Raw genomic sequence first — 3006 nt, forward strand, 5'->3', positions numbered from 1 at the left:
TCTAAAATTGGACTCCATTATTGGCCATGAAAGCACATGAGACTGCACTTGGAGCTGGAACTTTCCATTCTTATACAAATGTACAGAAAGTTTCAAAGACTGGACTCTGGGTTTACTCAAAAAGGCAGCTTGATTTGATGATTGAATCAATATCAGCTGCAGAGCCATCTGAAGAAGCAAGTCAACTGCACTGTCAGTTTCCTTTAGCACAGTGCAGGACACAAAGAAAGTGATAACTAAGGATGTTTTCAGTGATATACCGTAGTTGTTGTCAGTTCAAATATTTCATTGTGTAACAAACCTTGTTTTAACATGTATACAAACTCTATAAAGTTTAGTTTGTTCATTTGTTGTCAGTCAATCTAGTATATGTTTACACACAACATGTAACAACATGTTTTTCCTTAATATAAGGCACAATAACATTGACGACTGCTAGATGAAAGCAAAATAACAGGTAGCTGCATAGTGTTGACTTCCATTTTTCCAGGAGCAATCTATCCCAGACTCTCAGAATTGTAAAGCAAATCTTCCTCCAAACAGCAACAGCCTCACTTGTGATTTGTTGATTCACCTTATTTTCGTGATTTTATGGAAAGCATCCAATTTTCTCAAGTCCCCTCCATCTAACTCAGGCCAAAAAAGCCTGCAGATATAACAGGGAGTCACATTTGATATAGAAAGGTCACATTTGCTATCCTCAACATTTAGAGAATACACACAACAGGATGGCAGTAGTCCTACAGGATAAAGCTAGTTTGAGTAACTTCTGAAATCCCTGTATTTAAAGACGGCTTGATTAATTAAGTCTCTGCTCTTCTTTTCTAACTCTACGACCATATTTCTGAATTATTTAGCAATGTCAGGTTTGGAGCTATCGAACACGGGTTGTTAGAGTTAACCCCAAATGTCGCGGTCCCCAAAGGCGGGCTATTCATTCTCATGGGATCCTGTCACCCCTATTCCAACTTTTAATCTGGAGCCTTAAATAAACCCAGGGTGCCTCAAGCTCTAAGGCTTATTAATATTGCAGCTCCACCACCATTCATTATTGATGAGAACAAGTGTGAAGCCCCAGAACAGCCTGTATAAACAGAGTGAAACCATGCCTTCCACAATGCAGGTCACAAAGATTACCAATACACTGGTACTGGTATACCTCCTTTCAACCAGTGATATCTCCCTCCCACTAACTAGTCCAGCTATACACTTTAATTGCCAGCTCAATTTATTTGTTTATAGTTTGTTTTTAGGGAGGCAGTGTGCTGTATTGATCTACTCTTCGAAAGCCCTTCTTTCTTTCTCAATATTTTCATATTTCCAAGCGGAATCGAATCAATTATTGTTTAATTGGTCCGTGTCTATATCTGACCCTTCACCCCATCACTTCTGCTACATGCTATCGCCATTATGTTTCATGACAAGAGGGCCACTCACCTACAGATCGAGGTAAAGGGACCTTTCAGAGCAAGTGGAGCGTCTCTTATAAATGATTCACTCTTTTGCATTAAACTGTCCTCTGACATCTTGAGACGCCTCATCGCGAGCTTGCGATGGTGGCATGCAAAAGTGTGACAAAAGGTGCTGAACTCAAGGCTTTTTCGCTATTGGCTTTTTGAGGACGAAAGCCATAAAGCCACAGTCTTGCCCAAGTGCTTCCTGTTTTAGAAACGGCGTGGGTACAATAGGGTGAAGCGAAGCACTATAATGACAAAGTGAAAGATGTCTGCGACATTTGGAGTAGCTGTAAACAACTACCTGAGCAAAGGAGACACTTAACAGCTGTGACTTCTTTTTTGGGGGGGCAAGTATCTTGAACTTTTGGATAAACCATTTTATACCCTTGTTTTTAAACACTTTCTTTCGCTTTCGGTGTACTGTCCAACAGACATGATTCAGCACACAGTCAATACCTTGTTCAAACAGACACGTAGTGAGAACACAAAATACACACAGACTAACACTCGCTCTCTCACAGACACACACACTCCTTGGTTCTCTTGATAAGAGATGACGGTATCTTGGGTGCCAGGTGTGCTGTCGGCAGCGACTGTGACCTCAGACAGAGATCTCCCGTCTTGTGTCACAGAGGGAAACAAACGACAAAGCACCTCTAGCCATTTATTTCCTCATCCATCCCCTCGAGCTAGCTTGATCAAATTTTGGGGGACGTTTTTGGAGAGAAACGTCTGAACTGTGACAGTCCTTTTCTCCACTTCGTCTCAGAGACTTATTCAAATTCTCCCTTTTTCTTTTCTTTTTTTCTTTTTCTTTTCTGTTCCCCAAAACTCATAAATATGAAAAATGTAATTCATTTCATCCGTTTACTACTTTTTTTTATTTTATTGAAGTTCTTGCCGAACTTACTACTTCTTGATTTATTATGAAAGGCAAAAAAACATTTTGCTAAGTTAAATATAATGTGTGTTTGAAGCGGATGTGGTCATACCTCATCTTACAATGGTGAATTAGCACCAGCACCCTGGAAAATACCAGTGAGTGGTCGATGAAACCATAGCTAGAAATATAGAGGCTTAAGGATGAATAAGTATGGAAGGACAAATTGTTGAGATGTTCAGATTATGAGAGCTTTCCCCAGCACCATAAAAAGTGTGTTGAAGGTACCGTGTTTGTTTTGCAAGCCACAATCACCTAACACCGTACGACCTGAGGCATCTAAAAGAGCATTGGGGAAGCTCAACAGGTGTCTTTACTACGATTTCCAACGTGAATTATTCAACAGGCTCTTCCACCTTTAAAAGAAGCCCTATGCCATCCATTATTGAGGTCCTTTTTTTTACTGTGGCAGGAGTACTTTCAATTATTCAAAGGCAATATAGAGCCTGGCAAGGGGTTAATATGACTGTTGCAGATAGTGAACGGGGGGGGGGGGGGGGGGGGGGGAATGGTGGTGGTGGTGGTGGGGGGGGTGCAAAGGAGAGGGAGATTTATGACACAAGGGTGAGAGAGGGCTTCATCGGGGGAATAAAGCTGTGAGACGGAGAA

Source organism: Osmerus mordax, chromosome 26, assembly GCF_038355195.1.
Source record: "Osmerus mordax isolate fOsmMor3 chromosome 26, fOsmMor3.pri, whole genome shotgun sequence".
Taxonomy (NCBI): Eukaryota; Metazoa; Chordata; class Actinopteri; order Osmeriformes; family Osmeridae; genus Osmerus; species Osmerus mordax.